The sequence below is a fragment of the Protopterus annectens genome, chromosome 10.part0 (genome assembly GCF_019279795.1).
Source record: "Protopterus annectens isolate FY-2018-M chromosome 10.part0, PAN1.0, whole genome shotgun sequence".
NCBI lineage: Eukaryota > Metazoa > Chordata > Ceratodontiformes > Protopteridae > Protopterus > Protopterus annectens.
In genome coordinates this window covers 355010450-355027584 of record NC_056744.1, presented here as the reverse complement: position 1 = coordinate 355027584, position 17135 = coordinate 355010450, and the positions used below count along the sequence as shown (strand labels likewise).

Genomic DNA, 17135 nt, shown 5'->3' with positions numbered 1-17135 from the left:
TCGTCTAGACATAGGCGTATTTGAATTCCCAGTGTTCTGCAAAAAGGTATGACTGGTGCCAAACAATGAATATCTTGGGAGTTGTACACAGGTGAAAGGATAAAGCAGTGAACTGAAAGTACAATGAACAAGCCAAAAATCTTGGAAACTTCCTGAATAAAGGGTGAACTGGAATGTAGTGGTAGGCATCTTTCTGATCCAGGAAGACCAGGAAAGCCCGAGGAAGAATGAAGGTCAAAAGTTTGAAGTGACATTTTGAACAAGGGGAACCTTGACAAAGGTGTTAACTGACAAATCCAGTATAGGTCTCCCTTCTTTTTCTGGTACTAGAAATGGTCTTGAATAAAATCTGCTTCCCATGTGTTGTGGAACAGGTGCTATTGTACCTTGGCTGAGCAAGGCTTGGATGGCAAGCGGTATGACATCAACCTGATTGGGAGGATGGAGAGATATGGCCTTGAAACAAGGAATTTCCTTCCAAGCCATCCTATAACCCTGCTGAACAATGGAAAGAACCATTTGTCTGTAAGTATTAGCTGCCACTTTGCAAGAAATTAGGTAGTCTTTTTGACAGGAGAAGGGGTGAACTGATTCATAGGTTCATAGATTAGTACTAAGCTAACTGCCCTTGCAAACCATTTTAAGCCTAGCTAATTATCCCTTGTGAGACTCAAACCCTGCACCTTGTGTTTGCAAGGCAAACACCTTAACCATTAGGCCACCCTCCCAACCCCAAATTGGGGACAGGAGAAGAAAGGAAGTAGTTGGGCTGATATGCCTGGGTTGGGAGTATACCAGACTTGGAATCCCTGTCTGGTTTGTCTTGAAATCTCTTTCTAGGCATTTTCTTGCCCTTGTGTGGAGTCTAGACTGAGAGAGAAACAGGTGGGTTTTGATGGGTAGTTTCTCTGGTATCTGGGGGCAGAAATGACGAAAAATTGTCTGCAATCCTTCATAATATTTCTTTGCTATTGAAAGGCTTTAAAGAAGCTGTCTGCTTCAGGGGCAAATAAACAATCCCTATTCATAGAAGAGTCTAGGAGCTTGGCTTCGATGTCCTCAGGCAAGGACTGAGAGGGAAGCAGTGCATACCTTCGATAACAGATCTAAGCTATACTGACACTATGTGCAGCCACCCATGAAGCCTGAGCCACAATAGGCATGGCTTGTTTAGCACCAGTCACTGACAAGGAAGTGAAAGTTTTATTTAAATTACCCAAACCTAAATATTTTTGTCATTTGAGTGCAATAATCCAGTGTTCTGAAATCCAAAGTGGAAGAGGCGGATATCTTTTCCCAGTCTGTCTGTTTTTTTATTGGAGGTGAAGGCAGCAGGTAGGAGTTTGGAGGACTTGTCCATAGAAGCAGAAAAAGCAGAGAGATCTGCCAAAAGGTTCTTGTGCAGAAACAAAATCTTCAGGCAGTTTATAAAATCTAACAGGCCTTTTAGGAGCTGGGGCTAAGAATCAGGAGCACTGGAGGTAGACACAAAGGCATACAGAAAAGCCTCCAGAACAGGAAGGACTGGTGCAGGCACAGGGGTGCCTAACTAACAAATTGTACAACCCTTTTTGTATATCAGAAATTTCTTTCAGTTCCCACTTAAAATGCCTCATCATGTTGGAAATGGTTTTTCTAAAGGAAATATTCTACAGGAGAATCAGGTGTTAAGGAGTCTTCAGAGGCCACTTGGGCTGGGCAGTGAATCAGAGAAGTAGGCCACAGAATGTTCATCTGAATCAGACTCTGCCTCATCATCCTCTGAGGGTGATTCCAGACGTCTCTTGTGAGGAGTAGGAGCAGAAGAGACAAGATGGTGGCTTGAGTGCCAAGACGGCCTTAAATAAGCCTTGGGAGACATCCAACCACCCACCCCTTTTACTAGGGACATCTGAAGAAATGAAAACTTCTGTTTTTAATTTGGTGGGACATCTGCTTTAACAACTAGTGGCAGATCCAACCCCTGATATACCTCTATTACTGACCCAAGTATTTCTTCTCTTACTAAAATATGCTCAGGCCCTTCTGAAATGATTAGAAGTACTCTATTTTCCCCAAAATGTTGTTTTGGATGTGCATGGATCAAGACACCATAACGGCTTCTGCTGGGGCTGCAGTAGATTGAGACACTGAAGGTACACTGGGTTCCAAAACTTTAGTAGGCACGTCAGTCTGACTGGGCAGTCATAATATAGTATAGTTGTGTTAAAATCTTACCATAACAATAGATGTCCTTCACTGTTGCAGTGTTCTTAACATGAGGGATTCCCCACCAAGGGCAGCCTGACATCCAGCCAGTATACCAAAGCCTTTAATTACCTGAAGGTATGCCGTATGTCACACATATACTCCTAACATGTCTATGGCATAAAAGCGACATCCAGACATACCATCCTCAGAACCGAGTTCCCCAGTAGGAACGTTAGTCTAAGGAAAAGGCGGTAAAACAATACATCCAGAACAGAAATAACCAGGGGTAGAGATTGAATACTACGCAACAGTGAAGAGAAGGACATGTATTGTTACAAGATTTTACACAAATATACTATGTCCTTCTATTCTACTGTTGCAGTATTCTTAACACGAGGGAGTGCGCCAAAGCTCAGGAAGAAACTTGGGAGGTGGAAGGACCAGTGGAGCTCTCTATAAAGCCATGAAAATAGCCCCATCAAAACCAGCTCTAGCTCTGAATATTCCATCCAAGTTGCAGTGTTTGATAAATGTATGCACAGAAGTCTAAGTAGCTGCCTCGAGAATGGAGTCAAGTGTCTAAACCCTTGAAAAAAGCACCAGAAGCCACCACAGCCCTACTAGAATGAGCCTTAACAGAAAAAGGAAGGGTCTTACCATGAAAAACTTAACAGAAGGAAATAGCTTTAGAAATACAAGAAGAAATGGTCTGCCAGCAGACGCACACTCCTCTCTGATAACAACATGCTCCTTTTGTTGAAGAGGAGGCCAGAACCCCTGTACCTTCATAGTGCCAAAGGCTGCTCTCCCACGTCTGAAGCATCTGAGAGCAGCTCCTGTGATGGAAGGGAAGGCCTGGGTTCAAATACAACTGCTGAATCCACCAGAGAAGCTCCTTCTTTAGACAGGGAAGAAGAGGAACTGTAAACTCTAAGGAATGCGCACATTTGCCAGACTGATTTCAGGAACCACTGAAACTTCCTCATGTGGAGTTTGGCTAAAGGTAACACAGGGATGGTGGATGCCATTAAAATCACACAAGTCTCAAAAACACTCTGGCTGTGACAGAGGAAGAAGATTTTGAAAGGAGGAAATGAGAGTCAAGGCCTTTGGCGGAGGAAGGGATGCCCAACATAGGCACCATCTGAATCCTGCACCCCAGGAAGACATGATACTGAGAAAGTGTTAGAGATGACTTTTGAAATTTATTGTGAACCCCAGACTTTGCAAAAGAGTATTGGCAAAGTGAAGACTTTGCAGTAAGGTCTCGGAGGAGGATGCTTGAAAACAGGAGATCGCCCGAGTAAAGGAATACTTGGATTTCTTGAAGTCTGCAAAAATCAATCACAGGAGCTAGGCATTTGGTGAATACCCTTGGGGCAGTAAAAACGCTACTCAGGAATCACGAACCAGAATTTATTACATCCAAATACACATCAGTTTAAGTGATTTCATTTACTTTGATAAGTAACTTCTTCAAAGTAAAACCAAAAGGAAATTATGCTCAAATATAACTATTTTAAAAAATGGCGCCAAAAACATGCCCCCTTTTTTCCTTAAAGTAAAATAAACCATTGTTAAAACTACTACAATTAAAATCATAAAGCTGCCAACATTCCAAGATATTCATGTAAATACGACTTGTGGCAAAAGAAAAAAAAACAATACATACTATCAACTAGGATTGTGCATAAGGTTAAATCAACTAATACATAAAGATTTGCCTTTTAAAACAGGTTTTAAAGAAATTGTATCATTGATACCAGGTGGACAAGTGCAGTTCAGCAAGACTTGTCAATGGAATTCCCTTTTTTCAAGCAGATCACTCCTACTGGTTTTTGAGAATTTTTTTTAAAATCCTTGCAAACTAAGATATGCTGAAACAGAGCATTAGTGCGATTAGACTTACGAATAGCGTATGTGTGTTGATAAATTTGTGTCTAACGGCCCAACAATCTTGCCAACATAAAATGATGGGCAAGATGCACATACAGCCACATACACCACACCCCTAGAGTTACAGTTACATCAACCTTTCACAGGAATAATGAGTGCATAACCATGAATGTGTATACTGGAGCCACATGCATCACTCCCCTAGAGTTACAGTTACATCAACCTTTCACAGGAATAATGTGTGCATAACCATGAATGTGTATACTGGAGCCACATGCATCACTCCCCTAGAGTTACAGTTACATCGACCTTTCACAGGAATAATGTGTGCATAACCATGAATGTGTATACTGGAGCCACATGCATCACTCCCCTAGAGTTACAGTTACATCGACCTTTCACAGGAATAATGTGTGCATAACCATGAATGTGTATACTGGAGCCACATACACCACTCCCCTAGAGTTACAGTTATATCGACCTTTCACAGGAACAATGTGTGGATAACCATGAATGTGTATACTGCAGCCACATGCATCACTCCCCTAGAGTTACAGTTATATCGACCTTTCACAGGAACAATGTGTGGATAACCATGAATGTGTATACTGCAGCCACATGCATCACTCCCCTAGAGTTACAGTTATATCGACCTTTCACAGGAACAATGTGTGGATAACCATGAATGTGTACACTGCAGCCTTCAAGAATGAGCCTGCATTGTTTACAGGAACAACACTTCTTCATACCCCACTGATTTATAAACTTCTCATTACAGGCCCCTTGCCATTTAAATATATATTTTCATATTTCTACTATTCTTGAATACAAATTTGGGTAAAGTCCCCAATTTAACTAAGACCCATGCAGGAAAAAAACGGTAGACCAATGTTGTACAAAGTCTGCTTTCAGGGTATCAATACCTTTACTATAAGGTAAAACCAAGGCTCTCAAAAGGTCATTAGATGACACAGAGGGAGCTGGTATCACGTCATCATCAGTAGTACCATAACAAGGGCACACAATAGGTCTATATCTAGTGTGCCTGGAACGGATTACATATTGTGCCAATGTATCAAATAAATACTCAGGGTATACCCTTTCAAGGAACATACATGTTTCATCTTATTAACTTAATCATAAAAATGAGCATCAGTAGTAATGAGTTGCCCTTTAACAAAGTTCTGCTTCTGCCATTATGGGTGTTGACTGTCAAAGTGTAAAAAAAAAGAATTATAATAGGTGGGCTTCCTAAAAATACTGGACAAAAAGCAATTGTTAATGGAAGCCTTGCTTAACAGAATATCAAGAAAACTAATCTCTGAAAAATGAAGTTGGCAAGTGAATTCCAAAAAATCCGTAGTACCATGCAAGAATTGAATGAACATGTCCTAAATAATTCAACACCACTACTCCACAAAATAAAAATATCATCCAAATACCTCAAATAGAATTATAAATAGGCATTATAGGATGAGTTAAACACTTGGGTTGTTTCCCAAGACCACAACACCATGTTTGCAAAGATAGGGGCAGAAGCAGCACCCATGGCAACCCCCTATGCTGTTTAAAGTATTCACCATCAAAGTAGACAAAATTATGAGCAAGAACTAATTCCATGCATTGCAATAACAGTAAAACATTATTAGGCAAATGGGTCCCCCTTGGCCACAGCATAATGGAATAACTCCATACCCTCCCCCCTTGAGGAATGACAAGTCTTTTATGTTAATAGTAACCAAAATGGCCCCATCATCATAGGGTACTGAACAAAGTACTTCCAAACAATGCCAAGAATTCTTGAGAATGTGGGGTTTGTCCATAGAGAAAGATTTGAGTCTGTAATCAACATATTTAGCCAAAGGCTCTGTCTTTGAACCTCTGGAGGCAACAACAGGTCTAAGTGGTGGGTTGTTCACGGACTTATGCACTTTAGAGATACCAAAAATATCTGGAATTCTAGGTTTAGCAACATAAAGGTACTCCCTAAGGTGAGATGGCATGTTGAATGTAGTAAACATATCTTCCAGGGCCAAATCAATTGCATGGTAAGCAATATTTATCAGGATGAGAGAAATCAACAAAAAATGTCCATTGTATAGATATTCGAACACCATGGAAGAATACAAGTTTGGGTTCATGACACGAATGTTCTCCTTAGCCAGAGAAAGCAGTGCATGTCTCTCTGCTTGGTCCAAGTTGTAAAATTTGGACTTACCATAGTTACGGCACCACTCCCTGATGCTATTTTCACACAAACGTTCAAATACATTAATATTTGGTAAAAGTGGTGGGTTGAAGACACTAGATCTTTTCAAAGTAGGGACATTGTCATTGCCTGGTTGTAAAATGCAGGAAAAATTCAACTTCCTAGTGAATAGTTTCAGCTCTGTGACAAAGTCCACTACAGAGGGTTGCCTAGAATGCATAACCTTAAAACCCTTTTGTAAAATGGAGCCCACAGCCTCAGTAATACTTGGAGCAGAGTAGTTAAAGATCTTAAAACCTTTGTATACAAAAATATTCACAATACCTGCATTTTTGGAACACAAAGCTCATCTAAGATTACTTCTGATACCTCGAATGCGGAAGGTGGTTCTGACAAAAACCCTGTCTGGGGGAGCTGCAGTTGTTATTTTGGATGTTATTGTGCTGATTATTACTACCACCAACTGCACCATCAGCACACCCCAACCTCTCTCCTCTCCTCCAGCCTTTTGGATCTTCTAGGACCCATATTATCAGAAACATCAGGGGGATGTTGGTCAGTGGGCTGATCATCCAAAACCTCCCTCTGACCACTGTCACCAGGTGGGTTAGGGTACACCCATTTATTGATGTAATCATTGTTGTCCCTCACAACCTTTTTTTGTTTGCTGGCAAGACTGTTGGGCCGTTAAAGACACAAATTTATCAACACACACATGCTATTCGTAAGTCTAATCACACTAATGCTTTGTTTAAGCATAGCTTAGTTTGCAAGGATTTAAAAAAAAAAAATGGCTTTTTTTATCCTCAAATAGGCAGAACAAAAACCAGAGAGGGTGATTAGGAAAACCTACTTGAAAAAAGGGAATTCCATTGGCAAGTCTTACTGAACTGCACTTGTCCACCTGGTATCAATGATGTTCTTTAAAACCTGTTTTAAAAGACAAATCTTTACGTATTTATTTATCTTGTTTTTTAACCTTATGCACTCTCCTAGTGATATTATGTATTGTTTTTTCTTTTATCACAAGTCATGTTTACATGCATATCTTTGAATGTTGGCAGCCTTATGATTTTAACTGTAGTAGTTTTAACAATGGTGCATTTTACTTTAAGGAAAAAATGGGGGGTGTTTTTGGCGCCATTTTTTTTAAACTTGTATTTAAGCATGGTTTCCTTTTAGTTTTACTTAGTTTCTGAAGAAGTTCCTTATCAAAGTGAACGAAAGTGCTTAAACTGATGTGTTTTTTGATGTAATAAATTCTGGTTCATGATTCCTGAGTAGCGTTTTTTTCTTTTTATCCGTTTTATAGTATGCTGCTAGTCCGTTGTTTTGTTTATAACCCTTGGGGCAATCGAAAGGCCAAAGGGAGAAGTAGAGAATCGAAAATATCAGGAAGCAACAGGGGATACGTAAAAATTCCCTTTAAAGGGGATGGATAGGTATGTGAAGGTAGGCATCCTTGATATCCACAGAAGCCATGACAGCCTGGGAAAGGAGTAAAGGGACCAAGGTCTGAAGAAATAATACGCAGAAAGAACCTTCAGAAATGGATTTAGGTGAGAAAGATCCAGAATGGGTCTCCAAGGACCCTCCTTTCTGGACACCAAAAACATTCTGGAATAAAACCCTTTTTCCCTTTGGGAGTGTGGAACCTCTTGAATAGCTCCCTAATGTAACAGTTCGTGAAGTACCTCTGGTAATAAATGTAACTGTTCCTGACTTGGCTCAGGAATGCCCACGAAAGGAGGAAGGGATTTCCAAACCATGAAATGCCCTTGCTGAATTATAGAAATAACCCAAGAGTCTTGTGTTATGCTTGACCAAACTGGAAGAGACAGAGAAAGATGAAGTGAGAGGAATGAGGCTGGGAGGAGTGACAGTCAGATACTAAATGGCATGTTAGGAAAGGGCTCCTTTTGAGCAGTAGCATTCAGAGTAGTTTTAGCTGAAGGGAGGAACCCTCCTTCCACTTGATGGGCCTAACTTCTCAGCAGAGATCCCCCTCAACATTTGGAGCAGATATCTATAAAGCCTCCAAGGACGTGCAAGAATTCATATCCATGCCAGCCTTTGATATGGTCACGGCAGAGGAATCTGAAGCAACAAGTGGACGACCTTCTGGGCTTTCACCAACCTCGAGACAGACGGCCAGGGGAGGCTGGACAGCAGGCAAATCAGACCCAAATTTTTTTGCCTTTTTCTTGGCAGGCGTCTTACCCTTGAGACAGGAAGACTTCATGATAGCACCTTGCACCAACAACTTCAAACACTAGTTTTCTAGGTAAATAGACAAGGAGAGATGACTACGTAGGGTCTTTGGGACAAACAGCAGATAGAACACTATTAATACTCATGAGAAGCACCCAAACAAAACAGAAACTGTTCACGACTATCTTTATGGGGAATCTGCCTCTCACTGATATTTTCCCTTTTTGGATGACATGCAAACTCACAACAAAAATAAAGATAAGAAGGAAACCCAATGGGGCACTTCTGAGAAACACCTCGTTAACCAGCACAAAAGTTCTTAGGCATGTACTTCCGTACATCACCTTTCTGCCTTACGCCTTGCATGCAGAGGATGTGTGTGATATACAGATGTCTATAAATTTTTAACTCTTTGATATACTGGCCAGATGTTGAGCTATCCTTGGCAGGAGATCCCTTACATAATAAATACTGCAACAGTGATATGGAAGGACATCAGAAAGGTAACAAGAGAGTCATATAGAACAAAGGATGATTTGTTGTAAAATAAAGTCATAATGGAGAATTGTAAAAAAAAGGGGGTAGAATCCATGTATGGGATTGATAGATAATAAAGCATTTGACAGCATCCCACATCCATGGATAAAGGAGTGCTTACAGATGTGCAAAACTGGTAAGTTATACTACAGTGACCATGAAACAATGGCAAACCACTTTGCAGCTAAGCCACGACAACGCAAATTGTTACCCCAGAGACAAAAAAAATCAAACAGGAATATTCCAGGGTGACTGTCACTGCTGCTCTTTTGTCCTGCCCTTAACCCATTAAGCTGTCTACTTAACGGATTAGGCTATGGTTAAAATTTGGCTTCCAGAAAACTACTACTCTTTTTGTGGATGATTTAAAACTGTACAGTTCATCAGATGAGGAGCTGAAAGCACAACTGCAAGTGGTTAAAACTTTCTTAGATGATATCAGAATGTCATTTGGTCTTGACAAAATGTGCAAAAACAACAATTAAAGCCGGAAAGCTGCAGCACCAAGAAAATATTCTGGGACAGGAATGTAATATAAAGGAACTTGGGCAGCAGGGAGTGGACAAATATTTGGGAATTTATGAAAAGATAGACAAAACATGAACTGTGAACAAAACTCAGTAAGGAATATTTTAATCTTTTAAAACAACACTGAAAACAGCCCTGACATCTAGGAACAAAGTCCAAGCTACAAACCAATTTGTTCTTTCTGTACTAACTTGCAATTTTGGCACGACTGATTGGCCTTAAAATGTACTGGATCAGTTGGACTGGAAAATAAGAAAAATGCTTCACGCTTATCAAATGAAATGTAAAATTAGTACATACAAAGATTATATATTCCGCACTCTGAAGGAGGGATGGGCCTCCTCAAAACTGATTACATGTATTGATCTGCAATCGTAGGACTGCATACATATCTGCTGACCTCACTAGATCCAAACAGAGAAAGTTTTGAAACATTAAGAGAACAAGCTTAAAATAACTTCCCTGCTTAGTTTAGCAGAAGCACATTGGTGTCAAGTGGAAATGGAAATCAAACCAGGAGTAGACAAAAAAATCAGGCAACAACTGAATATGCCAAAAAAAAAAAAAAAAAAATAAGGTTAGGATCAGATGAGAATGCAAGAAATGTGGAAAATGCATGAATGCAGCTGCAAGTACAGAAAAAAGAAGTTATGTACTCACCATAACGTTCCATCTGAGCAGTTCTACTTCATTTGTCTTCAACCTGTGGGATACCGGATCCGTATCAGATCAGAGCCGGCAATTTCACTAGCATCTGCTCCAAGCTCCTCCCCTTACCCGTAATACACCTCCACTACCTTCCAACCCCCAGATGGAGTTTGCTGACCCTTATACTAGTAACCCAACCTGAAAAATACTGAAAAATAGCCCGCAGGTTGTCCATGACAAGGCCAGGGAGAAGGAGGAAGGGACGGTTGAAGACAAATGAAGTAGAACTACTCAGATGGAATGTTATGGTGAGCACATAACTTCTTTATCTGAAGTAGTTTACTTCATTTGGTCTTCAACCTGTGGGACAGAGTCCCAGCTACTGAACTCCTGGGTGGCCCTCATGGGAGGATATTCCAGAGCACCGCAGAACCAAAGGATGCTCTCCTTCTAGAAGTCAAATCCAATTTGTAGTGAGAAATAAAGGTATGAGATGAGGACCAAGTAGCTGCAGAACAAATATCATCCAATGAGACTCTAGACAAAAAGGCCGCAGAAGTAGCCATGGACCTAGTGGAATGAGCTTTCACCCGACCTGGAGGAGACATACCTTTGTCTTTATAGACCTGAAGGATGCACGAGGAAATCCACCTAGCAATAGTGACCTTGGAGATGGGATTTACGGTAGTTTTTGGTCCTGTGTAAATAAAATCGTAACGGTCTATGAACATCAAACAAGTGGAGTTTGTATTCCATTTTGTTAGCAAAGTTAGGAAAGAAGACAGGTAAATTAATGGTCTGATTGATATTAACTTGTGATGCTACCTTAGGAAGAAAGGACGGATTGGTCCGAAGGGAAACCTTATCTTTATGGGAAATCATATATGGAAATTTGATGGACAAAGCTTGCAGTTCTGAAACCCTTTTAGCAGAAGTGATAGTCACCAGGAATGCTGTTTTCCAAGATAAAAATTTTAGATCTGTGGTTGCAGCAGGTTCAAAAGGCAGAGCGACTAGAGCTTGAAGAACCATAGTAAGGTCCCATGGGGGAACAGGATCCTTGACCGGGGGACATAACAGAAAGGTCCCTTTGATAAAGGCTTTACACAGTCTGGAGGAGGCCAGTGAGGCAGAATTCTCACCCACATGAAAATGAGAAATGGCAGCCAATTGAACTTTGATAGTAGAAGAACTAGCTCCGTGTTGAAAATATCAGCTAGGAAATCAAGAATGGCAGAAATAGGAGCCGTGAAAGGATCTAAACTCCTTGAGAAGCCCAAAAGGAAAAATATTTCCATTTGCTGTGGTAAACTTTCCTGGTGTAAGACTTATTAGCAGCCACCAGAATAGACCTAACTGAAGAGGATAATCCAGGAGTCCTAGCGATCATGGGAACTGAGCAGCCAAGCCGTGAGCTTCAAACTGTCCAGGTTCGGATGAGGAACCCCCGATGGGTGTGAAATCAGATCCTGAATGGGATCCAAAATCCAGGGAGGAGCCAGAAGATGAGACCAAAAGAAGGGAAACCATACCTGGCGAGGCCAAAAAGGGGCAATGAGGATCACTTTGCTACCCAGTCGACGAGCTTTCTGTAGAACCCTCGGAATAAGATGTACTGGAGGGTAAGCATACAGAAGACCGGGCAGCCAAGCATGGACTACAGCATCGCTGGGGGACTCCCCCGGCGGGGGGTTCAAAGCAAAAAGCTTGCTGCACTTCGCGTTGGAAGGAGATGCGAAGAGATCGCAGCAAGGCTGACCCCACTCCAGGAAGATCTGCTCCACTACTGAAAGATTCAGAGACCACTCACATAAGGCATCAGAATAGTCCGACAACCTGTCCGCTAGAATGTTGAACCGCCCCGGTATGTGCATTGCTATGAGAAAGTGACCGGTGGAGATCACCCAACACTCTCGTGGCCTCGCGACAAAGGGGGTAAGATCTGGTCCCTCCCTGTTTGTTGATGTACCAGATCACGGACTTGTCGTCTGATTGAATTGCAATGGTTCCCAGAGGAAGAAAGGCATGAAAGGTCTGCAACGCCAAATGGACTGCCCTTATCTCTAGGACGTTTATGTGCAAGCTGGTCTCTACAGGGGACCACAGGACTTGGACTGTCCTGCCCGAACAATGCCCCCCCACCCAAGTTGGGAGGCGTCAGTGGTCACTAGGGTCTGAAACAAAGGGTCATCCCCTCAAAGATCTCTGGAGAGCACATCCACCACAGAAGGGACAGACTTGACTAAGTTGCATTGGGTACGATAATGGAAGTTCCAACAAGGACCACTGTACAGCTAGTGTCCACTATAGTATTCTCATCTGTAACTGGGCACTTGGAAGCAGTGTTATGGCCGCTGCCACTGAACCTAAGGCCCTCAACAATGATTCTGCCAATGGAAGATGAGCACGGTAGATCAGAGAGACATGCATCCTCAGGTTTTGTACTCTCTCAGAGGTCAGGAAGATTTTACACTGTAAGGTGTCTACGTAGTCTATCACCTGGACAGGATTTAGAAGCGATTTGGATGCGTCGATTGTGATCCCCAAATGCAGAGCAAGCTTTAAGAAATGATCCCTGGTTTGAGAAAGTAGACGCCCGGTGGGAGCAGTGAGGAGCCAATCGTCCAAGTACAGGAAGACCTGAATCCACTGATGCCTCAGGTGAGCCGCTGCTATGGTCATCACTTTGAACACCCTGGGGGCTGTGGTAAGACCAAAGGGTAGGGCTCGAAATTGATAATGATTGATTCCTCGCCGAAAGAGGAGGAACCTCCTGGAGCTTCTGTGCATCTTTATGTGATAGTAGGCATCCTGGAGGTCTAACGTGCACATCCAGTTGCTCTCTTGCTGGTACAGCATGATGGACTGTAGTGTGACCATCCGGAATTTTTTTGGCAACTGACAGGTTCAGGGTAGATTCTGGACCCAAGTCCTCGGTTTTCTTTGGCACCAAAAAGAACCTTGAGTAGAAGCCCAATCCAGACTGATGTAGGGGGACAGGTTTGATAGCACATTTTTCTAGCAGCTTGGAAATTTCCTGTGCTGCTGCCTTCCTTTGTGTGGGTGGTACGTTTGGGAGGAACCACAAAGGGGATAGAATATCCTCTGGATACATGCTAAAGCACCCAGCAGTCTGATGTTACAGACTCCCATGCCGCAAGGTGCAATGACAATTGTCCCCAGACTGCCTCCAGAGTAGAGCAGTAGGGCAACCCCTCAGGGTTGCTGTCCGGGAAGGTTCTTGAGACCCAAAATTCCTCTGACCCTCTCTGCCTTTGGGCCAGTGCCCATTCTGTCCCCTCTGCCTCTGGGGGAAGAAGATTCCTGAGTGTCCCAGGAATACTGCGACTTCCAGAACCACATCTTCTTTTACCCTCTCTGATACCGGGTAAAGGATCTTTGAGGGTTCGAGAAGCGGATTCGGACGGCAGACAGTGTCTTCCCGTCCTTCTCACTCTGGACTAAAGTCTCTTTGATGGTCTTACCAAAGAATAGAGCAGTCATAAGGGGTACTGGCAAAGGACGCCTTGAAAGGTTCCGAAAACAGACATAGTCTGAGTCAGGCATTGCACTTCATGGACACGCCGGACCCAGCCACTCTAGCCACTCCTTCAGTAGCATGTGAGAGGAGTCGCATAGACGTGCTGGAGTCTGCTTTCAAAGCGGCCATCCTCGCAAAGAACTAGTCCCTGGTCCTCCTGCGACATGGACTTAGGGGAGACTCATCCAGCTCCTTGACCAGGTTTGATCTGGCGTCTTGAGACGTGGGCCAGGTAGTTCAGCACCCTAATGGAAAAGGTTGCCGACGCATAAACCCACCTTCCTAAGCACTCAATCATCCACGACTCTCTGTCGGGAGGATGAAGGAACTCTCTTGGGCTAGTTCCTTCTTTGTGGCTGCTGTTACCACCATAACATCTATGGGGGAGCCCTTCTTCCACACTGGTCTAGCTGATGGTGGGCTCAAGATCTTATCAGGATGGTTAGGGATTGGTTCCATGGTGTCCGGCCCCTTCCAGGCCCGCGAGGAGACCAGGTCCACCAGGGTATGTGTGGGAGGGGACACCCAAGAAGTAGATGGACCCGTGCCAAAAGCCACCAGGAACACTGACTCATCAGAAGAAGGTTTGGGGGCGGAACAACCTCCCCGTTGGCGAAGGATTTCCAGGATGTCTCCAAAGGAGACATCCTTGGGAGGTGACCTGGGGGAACCTTCCCCATCATCCAAATCCATGTCCTCGGTGAGGGACTCTGGGGAATCCAAGTGCCTCCTCTTACATGTATGCTTGCGAGGCATGTCTCCGGTGGGACTCTCCAGGGGTAACTCTTGTTCCTCAAGGGGAACTATCTGGGGCTCCTCCAGCATGGGCTGTCCCTCTGGTAAAATGATGGGATTCGTAGATAGAGCCGAGGGGGTCGGGGGGGGGGGAGGAATCTGAGGGGATAGTAAAGGGTCTCGATCCAGTGGAGAGAACCCTTTCTCTACGTCGAATGCCAAGGGAGAACGAACCTCCTGGGGAACCAATAAGGAAGCCTGTCTCCCCGGGTCAGACTTGAGAATCGGAGCCGGGCCAAAAGTGGACGGAGCTCCGAGGGAGGGAACTTGGCCCGACAACGCCAGAGCAGATGAAAAAAGTTCCGCTCCCTCGGATCAGACACCCAAGTTCCTGCTCAGAGAGCCACTCGGATCTAACCTGGTCGGATCAGACATGCTCCAGGCAACTGTCAGCGTCGAGGAAGTAGGTGCCATCGGCGCAGACCCCCTAAGGCCACCCTCAGATCACAGTACTCAGAACCCGGTGGAAGGATCGGAGAAGGAGAAATCGGTGTGAAAAAGGGAAGCAAGCTCCTCCCTCCAGAGGGAGAGGGTGCAGGCAAGACTCCCATCTGGATCGGAGTACGAGTGAACCTCCTCATCATTTTATCCATGTCGGAGCATATCTGCAGTTGTGTGGATCTCGACGAGGCCACGGACTCCGATCTGGTGAGTCGAGGAACCAAGGTCCTAGACAGAGAACGTTTCTCCTCTGGCTCCAGAGAAAATCTCGGAGATCGGAGCAGAGGGGGAGTCACGGATCCTAGGCTGACTTTTGGTGGGAGAAGGAAGGTCCGGGGACCTCTTACGTATGTCTGGTTTGTGAGATTTTGGCCCTCTCTCCTTCTCTCTGCCCCTTTTCCACTCCACTTCCACAGCTTTGAAACGGGAGGTTCAGTCCCAGCTTGGGAGGGAGGAGAAGCAAGGGCAAGAGAGGAAAGACAGGCGGCCACAGCAGCCGCTGTGACCGAAGCAGAGGATGAGGTAACCACCTCAGAAGAGGCAAGAAAGGCCTTTCAGGGCCAACTAAGCCTTCCTATCCTTGACAGCGCACACGTTAAAACTCGCACATATACAGCAGTCAGTATTTTAGATGGACAACTCCCAAGCACATTACACAAAGTGTGGCCATCTGCAGGAGACAATTTATGGCCACACTCGGTGCACCTTTTAAACACAGGTTTATCAGCCATGTTTCTTATTCAAGCCACTCGACTAGAGAAGGGAAAAAAAAAAAGGGAGAGAAAAAATTACCAGTTTTCCCACTCACCACACACTCAAGTCACACAGAGCACACTGAGGGGAGAGGGGAAGCAAACTCACTAACAAACTAATACTAAACTACAAAAAGGGTTCTATTACACGACGCACTACCAAGGGGAGGAGAAGAGGGAACCTACACTAAACACATACTAATATTAGAGAAAAAAGGCTGCTTAAAAGCAGAAAACCCACTCACTACTCAAAGCTCATGATGTGGCAAACGAGATCTGGGGGTTGGAAGGTAGTGGAGGTGTGTTATGGGTAAGGGGCGGAGCTTGGAGCTCTGCGCAGATGCTAGTGAAATTGCTGGCTCGGATAAGATACGGATCCGGTATCCCACAGATTGAAAACCAAATGAAGTAAACTACTTCAGATACTCCTAAAACAACCTCATGTCGATCAGGATCTAATGCAGGAATGGTTAAGGAGAGGTGAATTTAAACCAACAGACTAAATATTAATATTTGCAGCTCAGGATGGGGATCTACATACACATTGGTTAACAAAGCTTATTGAATGTGTGGGAGAAACAGACAAATGCAGATTTTGTAAAAACTGGAAACATTCACACATCTTGTTGCTGGGTGTGACACATTAATGGCAGAGAGCCTGTATCCTGAAAGGCATAATAAGGTGGCAAGACTGTTGCATTACAGATTGTGCAGACAGTACAATACTGAAGTAGTTGAGAAGCATTGGAAATATGAATCACCAAGTATTATTATAGAATGATGAAGTTTAAACCGCATGGGGCGACCCATTACCAACAATTCAAAAACAGATGCAAGAAAGTCAGATGTTGTAGCTCATGAAAAGACTGCTACACCCAGTATTTACAGGGTCTTACGTACAGACACACAGGATTTACAGGCAGAAATGAGGGCAGTGTGGAAGAAAGATACCCAGACACAGTTGCAACAGCAGTATGGGGAATGGGTCTCAAAGAATTTACAGCCGTATTTAGACATGCTACCATTACATAGAACTCCATACGAATTCAGGAGGAGTTAATTCTGGGCACGTTGGGAGTTCTGCAAACAGCATTGTTGGCTAACATCAAATATTGAAACAATACTAATATCATTAACTTTAATCATACCTAGACTTAGGAATAGGTCTATTCCTGTTCATGGTATTTCCTTTCCTGCCATGGTACTAGAAACCTAAAAGCTTGGAGAAATTAAACTAATAAGCTGTGCAAAGCATCGATGTAAAGACAGGCAATTTGTTCTATAAAAATTCATATGGAGACTATATGTTTTACAGGTAAAGTTACACCGATGCACAACACATGCCAAGACACAAGTCTTCAGATATGCACCTGTATTAGCCCCTGTT

The 17135-nt window shown here is 43.5% G+C and overlaps 1 protein-coding gene across 5 annotated transcripts in view; it reads right to left on the bottom strand.

Annotated features, from left to right (window-relative positions):
• The window catches only part of FAM20B (FAM20B glycosaminoglycan xylosylkinase), a 381708-nt gene that overhangs the window by 134770 nt on the left and 229803 nt on the right, over nucleotides 1–17135 (bottom strand). The gene's annotated exons all lie outside the window — the stretch shown is intronic.